The sequence below is a fragment of the Amphiura filiformis genome, chromosome 10 (assembly GCF_039555335.1).
Source record: "Amphiura filiformis chromosome 10, Afil_fr2py, whole genome shotgun sequence".
Classification (NCBI taxonomy): domain Eukaryota; kingdom Metazoa; phylum Echinodermata; class Ophiuroidea; order Amphilepidida; family Amphiuridae; genus Amphiura; species Amphiura filiformis.
The window spans coordinates 60744142-60765438 of record NC_092637.1 but is presented as its reverse complement, the minus strand read 5'-3'; the positions used below and the strand labels follow the sequence as shown (position 1 = coordinate 60765438).

General features: G+C 38.1%; 1 long non-coding RNA gene across 1 annotated transcript; it reads right to left on the bottom strand.

The window, feature by feature from the left end:
• Positions 1 to 262: 262 nt before the first annotated feature.
• On the bottom strand, positions 263 to 10165 carry LOC140162337 (uncharacterized). The gene is made up of 3 exons (XR_011860241.1): positions 10077 to 10165; positions 1073 to 1270; positions 263 to 350 (listed from the first exon to the last, which is right to left on the bottom strand). It is a non-coding gene; the product is annotated as an uncharacterized lncRNA (long non-coding RNA).
• Positions 10166 to 21297: the final 11132 nt, after the last annotated feature.

Below are 21297 nucleotides of genomic sequence, written 5' to 3'. Positions count from 1 at the left end.
ATTGAAAATATAGTGCTATGACATCTTTATGTTAAGTAAATGCCACCATTTTCGCCTAAAATGTATAAGCAAAATATACAAACAGATTAACTTTCAATGTCTCATCAATGTCTCATCACTATTCAAAATGGCTTCCATTTGCACTGTATAGTTTAAATATCATTGAAAATATAATGCTTTGACATCTTTAAGTGTGGTAAATGCCACCATTTACGCCTGAAATGTATCCAGATATAAGCAAATTATTTATACAAACTGATTAATTTCAGTTAATATTTTATCACTGTTCAAATTGGTTTCATAAACGTTACATCTGTTGTCTCTCTCAGCTGTATAAGAAAGAGAAACAGCTGTAAAAGAAAGAGAAAATGTATGAAAACATTCGTTAATTATTGCTGAGATAGACAAATCATCGCAATAGAAATTTAAAATTTGTAGCAAAAAGATTCGGTTTTCATTTCAGTTTCTTATATATAATGGTGTGAAGAAGATAATCACTTGGTTTGAAGTTACCCGATCTAAATATACAAAATAAATGTTTGAATTTCGCAGTGCAATATTCACGAGCAGAGAAATCGAGCATGTCAATCTACCCTGATAAACGTGGTTTAGAAAATCTAATAAGCAATGGCTATTTTAGCTGTGAAAAAACATAGTGATAGTGATATAAACAAAATCGATTCATGTCCTTATCGCATTTGTATGACTTCCAATATAAGCTAGTGACTTTTATTGAAGTATTTTTAACTGGAAAAAATGAGAAGAGAGAGGGGGAAGGGGTGTGTGGGGTGTGGAGAGGAGGTAAGGGGAGGGAGAAATAGGAAACAGAGGGGAGGGAGCATTGGAAATAGAAAGGGAAAGGGAGGAGAGCCTGAGAATGTAGGGGGAGGCGAGGAGGGGGGAGAAGGAGACACTTAGGGAAGAGGAGGTTATACAGGTGGGGGAGAGGGGAGCCTAGGTAAGAGGTATGGGTTGTGCTTACCTGGGACAATAAACTAATTCCAATTGATAATGAAAACTTCTTTTTTGACTAATAGGCTGGTAGTTCTCATAAGATTAATATTGAACTTACCTGTTTCACAGTTGACTCCAGTGTAGCCAGCTTCACATGTACAGGAACCTCCATTTTCACATGGGTTAGGATCGCAATCATTTTCTTCAGCCATAACACAAGTAACAGCTGCTAAAAGTAGTAACAAGACTAAAACTCCCGCGTTGTACATCTTCGAATTGCCTTTCTGATTCCGCCAAGTCAGTTCAAACCGTGTCTCTAAATGTAAAAGAAAAGAAACATATTTCAGTGGCGTACCGTGGCCGCTCCAACCCGGGGGCTGAAGAAAATTACATTTTGGCGCCCTTTTCTCAACAGCTCGAAAAGCTTGACCCAAATATTTTTTCGGTGGTTTGAAAAAGTGAAAAGCAAAAAAAAAAAAAAAAGGATTTTAGGCGCCCTAAAACCAATGTATAGTACCATTTTTTTTACTTTTTCAAAATTGTCCGCCCTTTTTCTTAACTAATTCTTTTTGACACCCTTTTTCTGTTTGCCGCCCTCCCTTTGCCGCCCCTTCTTCTTCCGTCGCCCCTTCGTTTTGGCCGCCCCTACTTTGACCCCGGGGATGGGGCCCCAAAGCCCCCCCCGCCCAAAATACGCGCATGAATTAACAAGCCATCGGAGAATACTATCTACCAAAAAACATTGCAAGAATTCTTTGTGTCTTTATCCTTTTTCAAACTTGGTCCTATTTATGGAAAGCTATATTTTTGAATTATAATCAATTCTTTTGTTTTGATATTTTTTTATTTTTGAAAGTATTCAGCTTCTTAATTCTTATTTAATATTGGGAATGAAACATGTTATTAACAAAATTACTCCATTATGCATAATAATTAAACTCATTTGATGTAGTCAAGTTAGCTCAGCAGTCAGGTTAGCTCAGCAGTCAAGTTAGCTCAATCGATAAGGCGTTCGACTATGGTGCGAGAGGTTGCGGGTTCGACTTCGAACCCTGACGGTGCCTAGTTCGCTCTCGTGGAAAAATTGAGTTAGCTTGAAATTCCCCTGGACAAGGAACTTACTGCTAATTGTCTCGCTGTAACCCATAAGAAACTCAGGGAGCAGATCCTGGTTGCGAAGGTTATTTGTGGATTGTCTAGGGTGTGCGCTCTTGAGGCTGGAAAGTCCCTGAGTTGTTGTTAAATGGTTTATGGAATGATGTGAGGCCGTAGTGGTCAGCGTAGTGGTCAGGTAGTAGTGACTTCTTTATCTGCGGACACCAGACGTTGTCAACTATTTGGGTCATAATTCTATGAAAGAACTTGAATTCAACTAACCTGGAATTTTCGATGTGTGACACACACCTTCATCAGAAGAAGCCCTCTGATGTTGGACTTGTCCTTTAGTTAACCATTTGTGACTTTTTGGTCAAATGAGGGCGTTGTATAAGGACGGAAATTATAGTCATTGATCACGATTTGGTTCTTGATTTGGATTGCCCCTTCACTAGCTATTACGTGAAAAGATTCAAATTTCATATTTTTTTTGTAAAAAGGAAAAGAATATGTTTCAACTTTGGGATTTCCTTTATGTTTCGCAACTTTTTTTTGTAGATTTTCTTTCTTTTTGAAAACATGAAAATGCATGCCGACTTAAAATATTTGAAGAAAAGAAACACTTTCCTGGATTAGAACCTTGTCTACTCGAGGAACAAAATACATTACTCGCATATCATTTAATAACCTGGAGCACCACATAACTTTCTGTAGCCGAGTGGGTAAAGAATGAAAGAATTTCGCGGAACATTTGAATATTATCGTCGCACTTTCAAATACCGTTTCAAAATATGCATTGCCATTGTACTATTCATTATTCATTATAAATTTTAATTTACTTGATAATTTATATATATATATATATATAACAAGTATTATTTTTCAGGTGACTAACTTTGGAATTAAAAGCGCTCAAACCCATTACAGGTGAGCGTAGAAACAAATTCAAAGTATAGACCTCTGGAAAAGGCAACCGTTACTACTAGTTTCACAGCATACCCTCACTTACGATCATTGGGTATACCGATCATCAGACGGATAATTTGTCATGGTTTCAAGTTAACACAAATGCATATACAGGTATATACATTCTGTGGTGTCAAAATCATGACAAACCTAGCCATTCCAGCACAGTCTCTACTCCAAAAGTAGTCGAAAGTGCTCAACCACTAATAAATAGTGGGGGTGTAATATAACAAGTATTATTTTTCAGGTAACTTAAATGAAAGTTTCTTTGATATCACAGTTCAAAGAAATTCAAGTAACTATCCCAGCAAACACTAAAATGTTCTTAAAACCTTTATTCAAAATGTTTTAAAAACATTTAAATGTCGGGTTATATAAAGGTCATGAAACCATTTTTAAAACGTTATTATAAAATATTTTGGTCAAACATCTTTGCAAAATATCCTGTCAACACTTCAATAACATTCTGTTTAGAATGCTTTGTTTTTTTGTAACACGTTTTGTGTTTGCTGGGATATTATTTAGAAACATCTAATTTCTATAATGGGTTGGTTCTATTTCAGAAAATTTGCGTTCCAACCGGAAAAGGATTGCGTAAAAGTTGGCACCCGGCTTATTTAAACTGTTATGTTAAACTGGGTACGCTACGCTGAACTCGAACCTGTTGTCTGCCGAGCAGTATTTTAAGACCGTGGCCCTCATAAAGACCCCCAATAGGATCGTATAGGGCGAAAAATTTGTTCGTCTAGTTTAAGGGAGGGGGAATGGGCAGACTCCAAGACCCCAATAATTTTCTCCAAAAAAAGTTTTTGGTCATATATTGATGAAAGAAATTGTACGCTATCGGGTCAACCAAGTAACATTGGAAATTTCCTCCCCAAAATGCTAATTTCATCTCTTTCAATTGTACAAACGCTTTTTGAATCGAATGGCTTGCCATACTTGAAAGTTTGTGAATTTTTGATTGACAGCATAATATTTAAATATTTAGCTTCATTAACAGTAAAGTCTAATTTAAAAGACTTTGCGCACATGACTTTACTGCTTTTCCCGGCTGCTTTTAAAGCTTTCTTCATAATATGGACGGTTTTCCAATGTACAACGTAGAAGCGTGTGACATCTTACCATCTGATCGGCACATTTATCATGAATTTTGTAAACTCCAACAGCTGTTTCCCACTTCCAGGTCAATCAGCATAAAATTCATAAATTAGTCAGCTCCGCCCACCTCATTCCAGTATTTCAATTTTACAGGTCCACTCGTATGGACGTAAGCTACAGATCAGATCGTCAATCACAAGACGGCTATAAACTAGCGTACACGAGACTAATTTTTATAACCAAATTGGGGGCGGTATATCGATATAGAAGAAGATAGAAGAAGAAATATGATTGGTGAAATATTTGTTCAATTAACCAAATTGACCAATAGAGAAGCAAGTCTCATCGAATCTGACCTTGCATGAAAAATGGAAAATGGCGTGCTGTTCACACTGATAGCCAGAATGGAGTCAAGTGACTCTCACAGTGGAGTAAACTAGCACTGACTCTTAAAAGGAGTCACTTGACTGTCACAAGAGAGTCAGTTGACTCTACCCGTGGAGTCAATTGACTCTACATTCAGAGTCGTCGATGGAGTCAAGAAATTTATGACTCTTCAAGGGAGTCAGACTCTTTAATAGTTTGGCTGTTGACACCATGGAATATATATTCTCCCATTCCTAAGGGATGGTGGTTCAGCCTAGTGTTTTCATCCTGTCGTCTGACGATCGCCTATATGGCGTGAAAACTCAAAGTAAAAGTCTCCTATTCTGGTAGGTATATACTTTGCATTACTCGTTGACTGCCGATAAACGTCCCAATAAATCGGACTTAGTCACCGGTCAGTTCTCATGATAGATATCCATGGCTAACGATGGTTAACTATGAAAACATGTTAAAGGACATCAAGAAAATTTTCTAAGTTATTTATTTTGAGCTCTTTCGAGTATCGACGAGTAATGGATATATTCTGTAGATTTAGGTTTTGTCTGTGACTGCTAATGTAAGGCCGTCGTAGGTTGTACGGGGCTCAAGCTCGGTGGGTGGGTGTAGCTCTGTCCTGGCAAGAAGAAGTTTATGTTCGTTAAGTCATCCGACCCCGGGGCCCCCTCCCAGGGGTCATTTGAGGTCAAATGACTAAAAACTGTCATATGGGCATGAAACTAGGTCGTACGGGACTCAAACTCGGTGGGTGGGTGACGTTCTGTCCTGGCAAGAAGATGTTTATGTTCGTTAAGTCATCCGACCCCGGGGCCCCTCCCAGGGGTCATTTGAGGTCAAATGACTACAAACTGTCATATGGGCATGAAACTAGGTCGTACGGGACTCAAACTCGGTGGGTGGGTGTAGTTCTGTCCTGGCAAGAAGATGTTTATGTTCGTTAAGTCATCCGACCACGGGGTCCCCTCCCAGGGGTCATCTAAGGTCAAATTACTAAAAAGTGTCGTATGGGCATGAAACTTGGTAGGTACAGTCAACATTTAAAGCAGCATTTTTGAAGGTCATTTTGGGGTCATCCAAGGTCACCACGGGTCATCTGAGGTCAAATTAGTAAAAGCTCATATATGGGCATGAAACTTGGTAGGTACAGTCAACATTTAGAGTTATAAGTTTAGGTCATTTTGGGGTCATCCAATGTCACCCTGGGGTCATCTGAGGTCAAATTAGTAAAAATTGTCATATGGGCATGTCACCATCAGCCTGGTAATCGCGCCCAGCCGAGAACCGCCAAATATGGGTAACCGCCTAGTCTATTTTAAAACTGATGCATCAATGACTATGTTCATCATGTCATATAGAGGCCTTGCATGCGACGTATCATCCCGTAAATATGGCGGACTACTCAAATGCATTCAACAAAAGCATGATTGCAATCTACCGTGACAGTTCGTCTCACACACATAATCCTGCACTACGATCAAATAGGTTGATGACAACATTTGATTGAATGGACTGCACTCCGCCATAACTACGGTGAAGGACACCGGTTGAAAACCTTTGTTTGGAGCCAATCAATAATTTCATGCAGGGCCTCTATTGTATCATTCTCACATAGATATAGAAATATTAAATTCGTTCACTATCTATATTTTTACTTCTAGTAGAGCTCCAATCTAAGGGTTAAATTATGTTTTAGGTTAGGTTAGGATTTTTTAAAAGTACCCAGTACAGTGAACCTTATGGTACAAATGCGCGCGAAAATTTTAGCATAGGCCTATTGAAACTAAACTGGTGAAATATGGGACAAAAGTGGAATAAATTCGCGCAAAGCGCTAAAAATGGCATTCTGTGGCTATAAAATGGCCAAATATGAGGTTAATTTCGACACAAACCAATACACAGGCGTCAATATTGGGGGATGATTATATTGACCATCCCCCTGGCAAAATATTGTGGCATTTATCCCCCCCCGATCTACGCCTATGTAATTTAGAGCCCAGTGACTCCATCGGTCTCCCTCTCCCTATCTCTCCTTCCCCCCTCCTTCCTTTTTTTCTTCCTCCCTTGGCGGAAACTCTAATAGGCACAAAGGACCAATATGCGATACGTAATCTATTTCCTCTTCTTTCTATATCTAACCTCCTTGGGCCTACATATTAGTACTGATATATCATACGCTGGCGAAATTACGTAATTAATCGGATTAATTAACATACTGAGCAATAGGTGAAAACAATTTTGACAAAAGGAGTTGTCCTTGTCAATTTGTAGACATGTACTTTTGATTATTTACATAGCTTCTTCTCCAATCACTGTGTAAAACATCCATCCAAAAATCTGATTGCTATTATTATATGGATGAATGGACATATCACAAAAGGATTGCTTATCTCAATAGGGCATGTACTTAAGCATTTTTTTAACTGACCGGCGTTATTGGGCGTTTTATCGGAGGTCACCGAGTAATGCCGAAGATCAAAATCGATTTTATGTATTGTGTATGTATCATAGGACGCTCGTATTAATTGTCTCTATGCGCTTGAGAATTCAACAATATAAATAATGGTAGCTCTATTATAATACACATTAATGTTTTAAGCAGATAAAATTCCAAAATATAATACGTTTTCTGCCTTTGCTTGTCACGTGGTAGGCCTATGTTGAAGTTGCGATTATATTTTTAAATAAGTTTCAGCTGAATAACAAGAAGACAAGTGGCCTAGTGGTCTAAGGCGCTAGGCTCATAGAGTACTAAGCGTTGCGCCGTGAGTTCGAACCCCGCCTCTGCCAAACTTTAAAAGAAGTAAATTAAAATTTGACTTTTTTTAATTTCATATTTGGGAAATGTGACTGGGAGAATTTATGTATGGTGTGGAGTGGTGTGATAGGGCATGTACTTTAACTGGCCGGCGCGGTCCGGTGACTAAGTCTTTATTGGGCGTTTTATCGGCAGTCAACGAGTAATGGAATTTTTATCTTGATGTATATCTATGTGTATCATTATTTTGTGCTATTTCCGAACTGTCGGAGTGACCCTGTTATGGAATCAGGGTAACTCTATAAATGGAGTCTGAGTTACTCTAGAAGCAGAGTCCAGCCACTCCGCGACTCTATGTCTAAAATGACTCCAAATTGGGAGTCAAATGACTCCTCTATAGAGTCATCTACGGTGACTCTTCCGCGGAGTCAAGAATATATGACTCTTCAAGGGAGTCAGATGACTCCCAATATGGAGTCATTTTAGACATAGAGTCGCAGAGCGGCTGGACTCTGCTTTTAGAGTCACCCTGACTCCAGTTTGGCTTTCAGTGATGGCAAAAATAAAATTGTATAGCCGTAATAATTTTTTAGTATAAGACCTACTATTATACTGACTTTTAAAAAACAATTTACATTAATGTTTTCACATTCACATATTTGTTAGCAGTTGGTGGGAAAGAAGTACTATAGTCCGTATACCTTCCTCGAGTCAGTTAAGTAAAATCGGATTTTGAGATTTTCTCAAAAAACTTGTTGTATCTATCTGTGTGAGTTAATCAAAGGAATCAGTTTCAATCCAAATGTCGCAAAATTCATACGGGAGATCAAGGAATATACCGAGACGGTAATGCAAAAATGTGGTTGAAAACGGTCAAGAATCGGCTTCAAAATCAGTGAAAATGTGGTCGGGTTCTATCCTAGGTAAACAAAGAAAAGTAGTCAGTTGCTAACCTAGCCACGCGCGTCGCAAGGACGTATCTAACGTCGAGCCGCTCGCGTAGCGCAGTGATACCGCGCGGGTAACCCAGCATTACGCCATCGCTCGCGTAAACGACGCACAGCCACGTAATGATATTACGGGTGAACGACCATAGACAAGCTATGAGAGGAGGACGTGATAAATAGGCCTACGGGAAAAGGATGTGTGTTTGTTAAAAAGTACAAACAACAAAAAGGTACCGGTATGTGGGTTATAATTAGTCACAGTGAGAATATGAAAACGGGAATAAAATAGGCTAAAGAAGGAAAGAAGGAAACTAATCAGGAAATGTAAAAAATCTAAAATAAGATCAGGAAATATAAATAAAAAGGCTATTAAACTGAGTATAGAATTAATTTATTAATTTATTATAATGATTTGTTACAAACAAAAAGTATCATTATAGTAATTAGAGCTTCTTTCCTTCGTATGTTCATTATCATTCACTGTCTTTAACATAATTGTAATTTTGTGCATTTTCAACGATGTATCTATGTTTATTTCGCACTTGGACATTCTTCAAAACTGGCTAAATACGTGACCTCGCTTCGAAACAGGAGAGTGGTTTTGAATAGATCAACGTACGTCCGAAACCTACGTTTTAATATATAAATTTCAAAGACCTTCCATTACTCTTAAGTTTCATGCTTCGTCAGACATACGATGGTATATTTTGGCTGCGATTCCAACCCGATGGATTGCACAGATATGCATTCCATGGTGTCTCAAACCAAAACATTTTAAGCTTAATTTATACTCGATCGCTTTTGCAGAAAAGCGATTCTCACGCATGCTCAGTGTTTACTTACATTTCCAGAGCGTTGAGCCTATCTTCTAACTTCCCAGCGATATCGCTTGACACGTGAATGCGTCCAGCAATCATATACAACCACTTGGATCTATTATTTTGCTAATTAATTTACCTTTTCTCGATTATTAACTTTTGGTGATGAATTAATACAAAGTAATAATTTTTGACAGCAACTGATGTTTTTAAAATGTATTTTGTGGCATTTCGAATATATTAATTGTCGTCTGCAATCGCTATCGCCGTGATAAGTATAAATGCAAAAGCGACGAGTGATGCAGCGCAAAATTCTGTGATTGCCCATCGCCCAAAGTGTTTCATCGCAATCGCTCGGCGATCGAGTATAAATTCAGCTTTAGAGTTGCCTCTCAGATATTTTCGAAGAGTCTCAACTGGTTACAGGAGCACATATATCAACATTTATAACAGTTCAACTTTTGAAAAATACTTTTTGCCAATAACTCTTAATTCGTTTATTTCGTCTAAGGTGAGCAGAGCTGGGATGGGTGCTTTTCAAAACTTCCTGCTTTCTTTCCGTTTGAGACTTTTGCTTTTGGGTGGATAAGCAACTAGAAATCTTAGGAACGTTTTAGGGTTTAATTCACCAAATGACGTTTACCACATAGAGGCGCTGTGATGTAGAAATTGGTATGGTTTACAACCTATTCGAAGCACCACTGCTGATAATCGAGCCGCTCAACTACCAACAAAATTGAATGTACGATATGATATTTTACCATGCAAAAAAAGGCTAATTCTTCTATACTTTTTAACAAATACAAGAATAGGAACTTTTGGTGGCATGATCCCTCAACAGCTGTTACTCAATGCTCCGTGTGGACAAGAGTCCTCAGAGTAGACTCGTCCACTTCTTTTTGCCTATTATCTCTTCTTACTTATTTTACTTCCTTTTCCTACTCCTTTATTTCTCCTTCCGTGTTTCTTCCTTTGATCATTTTACTCATTTCATTCTCCGATCCTGGTTGGCAAGTCTAATTAAAACATTGGCTACGTCACTGAGAGTGATCTTACCTATTTATCTTCAGTGATCTTCCTTCGTTTTGGTTCCTGCACCTGCCCAATATATCAGCTGAACTCGGTCCGTACGAAGCAACAATACCAAGCGGAATGAAACATAAAGATATGAATATTATTAAATTATTTTTGCCAGCTGTTTATACGGCTTGATTGACAAGATGGCGTCATTTAATTATGTTGCACCGCCCACTAGGCGGCACACAGTGTCATCGCCCCGATATCTTCATGGCAGAAATCGCCATGGTAGGTTGAATCCACAGCCATGCATGGCCATTTTGTTCCGACCTTTGAGACGCATAATGAGCCGGAGGGACATGACTAAGGCTACTGACAATAGCCCGGTAATTGATTTCTTTGTGTGTGAGTAAGCTTGTATACGCCATTGAGGTCAATGGTCATCGACTTGTATACTGCCTCCACGGGAGTGAGTGCAGCTACGCTGTAGTCCATACAGGACCAACGCAATATAAAATCAGAATTTTGGCCAGTTTTTGAGTTCAAAACGCACGCTTCTTTCTCAATACACAAGCTAATGACTATCATATCCTTTCAACACACATGTTCAAGTGCAAGGATCTAAATATGGCTTCTTTAGAACAAAAAAAATACGGGAGATATTCATCATTTTCTACCCGTATCCAAAGATTTATCGTGTAATATCAAATCGTGCATAGCACATTCACGTGTATCGATCCCGGGTATTTATTTTAGTATCTCTGCTGTACCAAGTAATTATTAGCCAGGCGATGTCGGTGTGCGGCATAAACATGGGAGGATCTATTTTAGGGACGTAAAATACCATAGACACAGCTTGGAAAAATTGCAGGGATCCCGGGATAAAGGGAAAGAAGGAACAACAAAAGAGAGAAGAAGAGAGATTGAGAGAAGAGCCCGGGGGAGAAGAGAGAGGAGTGGAATACACTAAAAACGTAGGCTACACTATAAGAAAAATAAGTGCAACGTATAACCTTTTGGTACAAGGAACACCCTTACGAAAAAGGGTTCTAATATAATTGTTCTTGTTTAAGAACAACTGGCCCTCAGAAAACTTATGAGTTGATTTGCCTGTACAAATCATTTTAAATACCGTATTGACATAAGAGGTACAGGTCTCTTTGCATCTTGAACATCGGTACATGAAGACCTGAGCACAAGAAGACCGTAAGTCCACTTGGCCTCTGAACGTGTATACACTAAAGTTGCGTATACTTTCGTATAGTTTGGTAATGTTTTATACATGTTCAGGGGCCAAAACAAATCTTTCACAACCTTTCATGATGTTTTCACTCTGGAACATGTATTAAACATTATAAAACCCTAAGAAACTATACGTAACTTTAGTGTATACATGTTGAGGGTCCAAGTGGACTTACGGTCTTCTTGCGCTCAGGTCTTCATATGTATTTGGAAATTAAGCTGTATGAATTGGTAATATTTTTACAAATCAACCATTGTAGTGTGCTTAGGACATAGTTTGTTTGAATTTTTGGAATCAATGGAAGACACTTAACAGAAACTAGGCAACAAAAACCATTCGAAAGTGATTGTTACATCCTTCTCTAAAACGCACAATTTGGACATTTTGGTACAAATTGAAATTTATTGGTTCTAATCCTTTGCTCTATTTATGTAGTGGCAAGCTGACAAGCCTTCAAACATTTTCTACATAATTACCCAGCAAACACAAAATGTTTTCGACATCATTCGCAAAAAGGTTATAAAAGGTTGTCTGAAAACGTTTAAATGTCGGGTTATATAAAGGGTATATTAAGAGTATAAAACGTTTTCATAACCTGAATCTACTGCTCAGCAAACAAAAATGTTTTACAGAAAACGTTTAAATTTTGGGTTATATAAAGGGTATAAAAACGTTTTAATAACATTCCAAAAACATTCTTGAAAACTTGATACAAAACATTTTAAACAGAATGTTATTTTGGGGTTGAAAAATATTTTGCGAAAAATGTTTGCAAAAAAATATTTTCAATAACGTTTTAAAAACGTTTTCATGACCTTTATATAACCCGACATTTAAATGTTATTAAAAGGTTTTGAAAAAACATTTTAAGAACATTTCTGTGTTTGCTAGGTTCAAATATTTTAACATAATGTTATTTAAGTATTGACACAATATTTGGCAAAAATGTTTGCAAAAATACTTTACAATAGCATTTTTTGAAAACATTTAAAAATATTGTTGTAGTGTGTTTTCATACAAAACGTTTTAAAACGTTATCATGACCTTTATATAACCCGACATTTTGTTATTAAAACGTTTTTACCTAAACCAAAAGCCAAAATATAACTTATTCAAAACGTTTTTAAAACGTTTTTGTGTTTGCTGGGTATAGCCTACCATATGAAAAAAATATTATTAACATCCGAAGGCCCTCTGAATCCATATTCATATTGCTTATCTTTAGGCAGGTCCATCCCAGGAAAAAACTAACATTTTTTTCTTACCAGAACCACACTTGGCACATATGTTGCTTGGGTTAATAGGATAAAAAAAAGCCCACGGGCCACCTCGAATTCTCCCCCTAAATCTAAGATGGCGCCGAAAATCACGAAATCAGATATAAGTAAAACATACGAACTGATTCACTTGACCTTGAAATATTAAAAATGGGTGTCATTTGCACTGTACCGGTTAACAATCATTGAAAAAATAATATTTTTACATCTTTATGTGAAGTAAATGCCAAAATTTTCACCTAAAATGTATAAGCAAAATAAGCAAACAGATTAACTTCAGTCAATGTCTCAAAACTTGATACTGAAATATTCAAAATGGCTGCCATTTGCACTGTTTTGGTTAAAAATTATTGAAAAAAACAATGTTTTGACATCTTTATGTGAAGTAAATGCCACCATTTTTGCCTGAAATATACAAACATATTAACTTCAGTAATGTCTCATTACTTGACATTGAAAATATAGTGCTTTGACATCTTTATGTGAAGTAAATGCCACCATTTTCGCCTAAAGTGTTTAAGCAAAATATACAGATTAACTTCAGTCAATATCTCATCACTTGACCTTGAAATATTAAAAATGGCTGCCATTTGCACTGTAAAGGTTAAAATCATTGAAAATATAGTGCTATGACATCTTTATGTTAAGTAAATGCCACCATTTTCGCCTAAAATGTATAAGCAAAATATACAAACAGATTAACTTTCAATGTCTCATCAATGTCTCATCACTATTCAAAATGGCTTCCATTTGCACTGTATAGTTTAAATATCATTGAAAATATAATGCTTTGACATCTTTAAGTGTGGTAAATGCCACCATTTACGCCTGAAATGTATCCAGATATAAGCAAATTATTTATACAAACTGATTAATTTCAGTTAATATTTCATCACTGTTCAAATTGGCTACCATTTGCACTGTTTTTATGTACAGGCTAAAATCCATTAAAAGCATGTCTTGTCACATTTATGTAAAACAAATACCACCATTTTGCCTAAAATGTATCCAGATATTATACAAACTGATTAATTTCAGTCAATAGCTCATCGTCTGACCTTGAAATATACACAATATATTCAGGGGCGTAGCAAGAGCCTCGGGTGCCCATGGACAAGGAGCAGTGCGGGACCCTTTTAATATCTTTATCAGCCTTATTTCATTTTCGCTTAAGCTCGGGCCCCTGAACCCTGCCCCCATCTCCTAAACATGCTGCAAGGAAACCCCTTTTATGTCCATACAAATTTATTTGCGACAGAGGAGTCCAGATCAGTGAACAAAAGCACTGTTTGATCATACTGAAAATCACACTGACAATAGGAATAAACTGAAGTTTATTTTATTTGCTATACATACTGCAGTTACTGTCCGTTTTCCTATACACAATACACAGTACTCTCACCATTGACGCGTGACCTCTACAAATAGCGTATGTTAGAAGTATATTGCATTTGTCTAGTTAACATCACTGTGTGAAAAATAACCAGCCAATATTTTAACTATTCTCCAAACTTCTAGCAAATATATTTCTCTAACATGACCTAAAATTACAGCTAGGTTAGATGTTCAGAAATAGTCGCACTTTCGTAAAATATGAGTGAGGGCAAGGCATAGCTAGCTCATAGCTAGCCAACTCCCCGTGTTAATTGAATGGAGATTTGACCGAAAATATTGAGCTATATTGGTAACGGACCGCTCAGTTCTGAAGGATGCCACACAAAAACGGTACAAGCTACATTTAAATTATTCTATGAAATTCTAGAAAATATAGTTTTGTAACATGTCCTAAATTTTTAGCTAATTTAGGTGTTTGGAAATAGTCGCACTTTTGTGTTTTAGGAAGGATATGTAAACGACAGATAACACCAAAAATATGAAGAAATTATTTCCAAACCGTGTTAAGTCAACAATCATTATGTTGCTCATTTTCAAGAATGCTGGTTAACAAAAAGCAGGCCATTGTCTCATTTCGTGAACAAAGGTCCACATACCATTGCATCAATGTTAACAACGTTATTGTTTATATTTGTAAGAGCGATGTTTTTTAATGTATATTGTGATATTTTGGGTATTCATATGTGATTGCAGAATCTAAGGTAAGCATGATAAGTACTGATAATAAGATTCACTACTTATATAAGTACTTCCGTGGTCTAGTGGTGAGGATAGAAAGTTTATAATCTCCAGGTCCGGGTTCAATTACCAAAGAAGATAAGTGGTCACAAATCTGCTGTCATCATTATTACCAGGTAAGTGGATGTTCTTCAAATAATATGTGACCATCCAGCACAACTGAGCCCGGATGTCGCCAATGCCACTATTGAGATATGCTCCATTGAACTTAACAATAAACAATAGGAAACAAAGGATTTATTGACTGTTTTATTGATTTTTCACTACTTTTAAAAATGTCAAGTACTATTATAGACATGATATACATCATTTTAAAGCTAATTTCAAGCAGAATATTTTGGTTGAATATCTCAAAAATGATGATTGGCGACTTCAGGGCTCAGTTGTGCTGGATGGTCACATATATCAGTTTCAAAACTGAAAACTATGAGAATAAATCCCTCCAGATAATGATAAACTGTCACATTTGTATCTATTTTTACCAGTAACGTGATTTGCAGCACACTGGTAAAGCAAGCTAGTCAAACAGCTGCCTGACTAGCTTAGAACTGCTTGATTAACGTTAGGTTAGATCATGTTAGTCAAGCCTGCATGACTAGCTTAGAACTGCTTGATTAACGTTAGGTTAGATCATGTTAGTCAAGCCCGCATGACTAGCTTAGAACTGCTTGATTAACGTTAGGTTAGATCATGTTAGTCAAGCCCGCATGACTAGCTTAGAACTGCTTGATTAACGTTAGGTTAGATCATGTTAGTCAAGCCCGCATGACTAGCTTAGAACTGCTTGATTAACGTTAGGTTAGATCATGTTAGTCAGGCCCGCATGACTAGCTTAGAACTGCTTGATTAACGTTAGGTTAGATCATGTTAGTCAAGCCCGCATGACTAGCTTAGAACTGCTTGATTAACGTTAGGTTAGATCATGTTAGTCAGGCCCGCATGACTAGCTTAGAACTGCTTGATTAACGTTAGGTTAGATCATGTTAGTCAAGCCCGCATGACTAGCTTAGAACTGCTTGATTAACGTTAGGTTAGATCATGTTAGTCAAGCCCGCATGACTAGCTTAGAACTGCTTGATTAACGTTAGGTTAGATCATGTTAGTCAAGCCCGCATGACTAGCTTAGAACTGCTTGATTAACGTTAGGTTAGATCATGTTAGTCAAGCCCGCATGACTAGCTTAGAACTGCTTGATTAACGTTAGGTTAGATCATGTTAGTCAAGCCTGCATGACTAGCTTAGAACTGCTTGATTAACGTTAGGTTAGATCATGTTAGTCAAGCCTGCATGACTAGCTTAGAACTGCTTGATTAACGTTAGGTTAGATCATGTTAGTCAAGCCCGCATGACTAGCTTAGAACTGCTTGATTAACGTTAGGTTAGATCATGTTAGTCAAGCCCGCATGACTAGCTTAGAACTGCTTGATTAACGTTAGGTTAGATCATGTTAGTCAGGCCCGCATGACTAGCTTAGAACTGCTTGATTAACGTTAGGTTAGATCATGTTAGTCAAGCCCGCATGACTAGCTTAGAACTGCTTGATTAACGTTAGGTTAGATCATGTTAGTCAAGCCCGCATGACTAGCTTAGAACTGCTTGATTAACGTTAGGTTAGATCATGTTAGTCAGGCCCGCATGACTAGCTTAGAACTGCTTGATTAACGTTAGGTTAGATCATGTTAGTCAAGCCCGCATGACTAGCTTAGAACTGCTTGATTAACGTTAGGTTAGATCATGTTAGTCAAGCCCGCATGACTAGCTTAGAACTGCTTGATTAACGTTAGGTTAGATCATGTTAGTCAAGCCCGCATGACTAGCTTAGAACTGCTTGATTAACGTTAGGTTAGATCATGTTAGTCAAGCCCGCATGACTAGCTTAGAACTGCTTGATTAACGTTAGGTTAGATCGTGTTAGTCAAGCCCGCATGACTAGCTTAGAACTGCTTGATTAACGTTAGGTTAGATCATGTTAGTCAAGCCCGCATGACTAGCTTAGAACTGCTTGATTAACGTTAGGTTAGATCATGTTAGTCAAGCCTGCATGACTAGCTTAGAACTGCTTGATTAACGTTAGGTTAGATCATGTTAGTCAAGCCTGCATGACTAGCTTAGAACTGCTTGATTAACGTTAGGTTAGATCATGTTAGTCAAGCCCGCATGACTAGCTTAGAACTGCTTGATTAACGTTAGGTTAGATCATGTTAGTCAAGCCCGCATGACTAGCTTAGAACTGCTTGATTAACGTTAGGTTAGATCATGTTAGTCAGGCCCGCATGACTAGCTTAGAACTGCTTGATTAACGTTAGGTTAGATCATGTTAGTCAAGCCCGCATGACTAGCTTAGAACTGCTTGATTAACGTTAGGTTAGATCATGTTAGTCAAGCCCGCATGACTAGCTTAGAACTGCTTGATTAACGTTAGGTTAGATCATGTTAGTCAGGCCCGCATGACTAGCTTAGAACTGCTTGATTAACGTTAGGTTAGATCATGTTAGTCAAGCCCGCATGACTAGCTTAGAACTGCTTGATTAACGTTAGGTTAGATCATGTTAGTCAAGCCCGCATGACTAGCTTAGAACTGCTTGATTAACGTTAGGTTAGATCATGTTAGTCAAGCCCGCATGACTAGCTTAGAACTGCTTGATTAACGTTAGGTTAGATCATGTTAGTCAAGCCCGCATGACTAGCTTAGAACTGCTTGATTAACGTTAGGTTAGATCGTGTTAGTCAAGCCCGCATGACTAGCTTAGAACTGCTTGATTAACGTTAGGTTAGATCATGTTAGTCAAGCCCGCATGACTAGCTTAGAACTGCTTGATTAACGTTAGGTTAGATCATGTTAGTCAAGCCCGCATGACTAGCTTAGAACTGCTTGATTAACGTTAGGTTAGATCATGTTAGTCAAGCCCGCATGACTAGCTTAGAACTGCTTGATTAACGTTAGGTTAGATCATGTTAGTCAAGCCCGCATGACTAGCTTAGAACTGCTTGATTAACGTTAGGTTAGATCATGTTAGTCAAGCCCGCATGACTAGCTTAGAACTGCTTGATTAACGTTAGGTTAGATCATGTTAGTCAAGCCCGCATGACTAGCTTAGAACTGCTTGATTAACGTTAGGTTAGATCATGTTAGTCAAGCCCGCATGACTAGCTTAGAACTGCTTGATTAACGTTAGGTTAGATCATGTTAGTCAAGCCCGCATGACTAGCTTAGAACTGCTTGATTAACGTTAGGTTAGATCATGTTAGTCAAGCCCGCATGACTAGCTTAGAACTGCTTGATTAACGTTAGGTTAGATCATGTTAGTCAAGCCCGCATGACTAGCTTAGAACTGCTTGATTAACGTTAGGTTAGATCATGTTAGTCAAGCCCGCATGACTAGCTTAGAACTGCTTGATTAACGTTAGGTTAGATCATGTTAGTCAAGCCCGCATGACTAGCTTAGAACTGCTTGATTAACGTTAGGTTAGATCATGTTAGTCAAGCCCGCATGACTAGCTTAGAACTGCTTGATTAACGTTAGGTTAGATCATGTTAGTCAAGCCCGCATGACTAGCTTAGAACTGCTTGATTAACGTTAGGTTAGATCATGTTAGTCAAGCCCGCATGACTAGCTTAGAACTGCTTGATTAACGTTAGGTTAGATCATGTTAGTCAAGCCTGCATGACTAGCTTAGAACTGCTTGATTAACGTTAGGTTAGATCATGTTAGTCAAGCCCGCATGACTAGCTTAGAACTGCTTGATTAACGTTAGGTTAGATCATGTTAGTCAAGCCCGCATGACTAGCTTAGAACTGCTTGATTAACGTTAGGTTAGATCATGTTAGTCAAGCCTGCATGACTAGCTTAGAACTGCTTGATTAACGTTAGGTTAGATCATGTTAGTCAGGCCCGCATGACTAGCTTAGAACTGCTTGATTAACGTTAGGTTAGATCATGTTAGTCAAGCCCGCATGACTAGCTTAGAACTGCTTGATTAACGTTAGGTTAGATCATGTTAGTCAAGCCCGCATGACTAGCTTAGAACTGCTTGATTAACGTTAGGTTAGATCATGTTAGTCAGGCCCGCATGACTAGCTTAGAACTGCTTGATTAACGTTAGGTTAGATCATGTTAGTCAGGCCCGCATGACTAGCTTAGAACTGCTTGATTAACGTTAGGTTAGATCATGTTAGTCAAGCCCGCATGACTAGCTTAGAACTGCTTGATTAACGTTAGGTTAGATCATGTTAGTCAGGCCCGCATGACTAGCTTAGCATTGCATGACTAATGTTACGTTAGTCAATATGGGCACCACCCTGACTAACTTAAAGTTAGTCGTTTACTAGTCATGCATGTATGACTAACTTCCATGCAAGTTAGTAATGCTTGCACGACTAGGCAAAGCTAGTCATACATGTTAGTCATGCCTTAAGTTAGTCAAAATGGACACCATCTGGACTAAAGTAAAGTTAGTCATACTAACCAATTTATGTTTTCAGTGTGTTTAATCTTTTGTAATGAAATTTGTATGCAACTTTGCCGAATTGTATACAATTGCCGACAACTTATGCACTGACCTTTGCGTCATTTAACTTGCGGAATTTACCAAAATCTTATCACATTTTGAGATTGTAGGGACATGTGTGCATTTTATTCAACATTTAATACAATGTTTGTATGCGTTTTTCAATTTTCATGATTAACATTTTTTTAAATAATACTGTTTAACTTGATGTCAGAAAACCAGCAGTGTACTTTTATCGAGTTGTAAAAAAACGATAATTCTATTAAATATATTGATATTTGAAATGAAAACCTAGCCTCCAAATATTTGTTACTGATTATTATATTTTACAGAGACTGTAATTTCATGCAATTGTAGGCAGCTGTGTGCATTTTATGCAATTTTGCAAAGTTTGTATTCGTTTTTGCATTCTGATTTACATTGTTTAAACATAAAGCCATAAGCTTAATGGCATTAGTGAACCTGGTTGTACTTCATGGAGCTGTGGGTAATTAAAAAATAATGACAAGGCAATTAAATAAAATTCAAACCAATTTCTTTTCTGATTGACATTTTATAAATAATGTCCATAGGCCTACGGGAAAAGAAATTGACAGCAGAAAAAGAAAAAAAGAGGAAGAAGTGGAAAAATTGTACGAAACAATCGCCAGAGTAGGTCTAGGTAGCTCTAGGTCACCCGTTCTTCCCGTTTTAGTGATTGCTCCCGTTTACTCAGCTAGCGGGGCCCGCGCGGAGCTAGTATTATATATAAACGCTAATAAATACATCAACGATGTTCCCGTTTATTCTCTCTGCTCAGTGGTGGCACCAGGAGAGTATAGGCGGGGGGCAAATGAATTTCAGGGGGTGCAAAATCGATCAATTTTGCACAAAATTGCCACAAGAAGTGGAAATTTACGTAATTTTGGGTGTTTTGCCTCAAAATTGGGGAGGGGCAAGAAAAATATTTGGGGAGGGCAAATGCCCCCTTGCCCCCCCCCCCCTCAACCACCCACCCACCCATAGCGCCGTCACTGTCCCTACTTATTACACAATAATAGCCTCTGTGGCCCATGATGGACAAGGAGCAGTGGGGGCCCTTTTAACCTTCACCAGCCTTATCCCTTTTATATATTTCCCCCTTATTTCATTTTCGTTTTGCTCGGGCCCCTGAACACTCGGGGCCCATGGACTACGTCCACCCTGTCCACCCGCTTGCTACGCCCCTGCTTTAAGCTTCTGCATTGCCAGATTACGTAGCTCGCTGTGAGTGCAATATTGGCTGTTGTATCAGATATAGTGCCTTCTTCGTTCCTTTAGGGATACCCAAGGATGGAAAACATTTTTGACTGATGTGTTACACAAGCCACTGCTTCCTACTTCTATTTTATATATAGTAGTACATAGACCACCCTCTTCTCTCGCAAGATAGTAATATCGTCACTCTCATAACCTAATTGCATAAGTCATTTTTGCAGTTTTGAGAAAAGGCAAAAAATTGACAATGACTTAGGCAATTTGCGTATGATAGTGTGCTGTTTGTGCTGAAATTAAAATAGGCCTATGTTCATAACATTTATGTACTCAAACTAATGATAAAGTCACCTGCAATCATAAACATGGTGCGCAAATGAATAAAGCCTTTAAATATCATTACTCTTGTGTGTCAGCTTTATTTGTTTTAATATTTGAGTGCAAACACCACTAGGTCAAGCTCCCCTCCTCATCTTGGAATACGCCTTGGTCGTTAGGAATCCGAAAACTAAACAAGATATTGACAGATTACAAAAGGTGCAGAAGAGGTGTCTGCAACTCTGTCCGCTGGAAATTTACCTCCCTACATTAGAACTAAGAAGACAGGAAAGTGACTTAATCGAGACGTTCAAATACATGACAGGAAGGTGCAAAACACCTGCTGATAAGTTCTTTAAACTGCCCCATAGAGAAGGCTTGAGAGGTCACTCCCACAAAATTTTCAAGCAGGAGGCAAGGACAGAAGTCGCTAAGCAGTTATTTGGAAATAGAGTCATAAATGATTGGAACTCACTACCACAAGAAATTGTTTCTGCTCCAAGTATTGCTACCTTTAGAGAGAAGTTGAGGGCTCTTCCGTCTGGAA